This window comes from Sinocyclocheilus rhinocerous, unplaced genomic scaffold, assembly GCF_001515625.1.
Source record: "Sinocyclocheilus rhinocerous isolate Xijiao unplaced genomic scaffold, SAMN03320098_v1.1 scaffold1951, whole genome shotgun sequence".
Taxonomy (NCBI): Eukaryota; Metazoa; Chordata; class Actinopteri; order Cypriniformes; family Cyprinidae; genus Sinocyclocheilus; species Sinocyclocheilus rhinocerous.
The window spans coordinates 71,210-71,864 of record NW_015648515.1 but is presented as its reverse complement, the minus strand read 5'-3'; positions in this window follow the sequence as shown (position 1 = coordinate 71,864).

Genomic DNA, 655 nt, shown 5'->3' with positions numbered 1-655 from the left:
GAGTAATGCAATATTGTAATGCATTACTTTTAAAAGTAACTTTCCCCAACACTGTTACGTAAGGAGACTCACACAGATGGTTAGAAAAATACAATAAAGTTTATTTTCAGCAAGGGGTGCGAATGGATAGGGCAGGTGAGTAGATGCACTTAGGGTAATGGTCCTTAAGGATGATGAGCAGAGTAATTCCGGATATGGTCCTCACAGGAGATCGTGGAAGGGAGACAGAGGACTGCACACACCTCAGTTGATGAGTACACGGGGAATCCACGGAGCAGATGACGGGAACGGACTAGGGAATGGAACACAAGAGAACACACTGGAGGAAACACAGGAGGTAAGTTCAACAGGCAGGGAAGTCTTTCAATGAATCTCAAGGATATCAGAGAGAGAGAGTCCACTTCGTTGGAATGAGATCGGACACTGGAGTGGTGTGAGGTGTGTGCTTTTGTATGGGAGCTGAGTGTGATTGTTGATCCGTGACAGGTGCGTGTGATTAGAACTCAGGTGATGGTGTTCGCTGTGATTGGGAGGTGATTGAGCCTGGCTGATCTGTCACATTACCCCGCCCCCCTCCACGGCCCGCTCCTGAGGGCCGAAAACCTCGACGTCGTGGTGGTCTACCTCATCCTCGGGGCCCAGGGCGATCTGGATG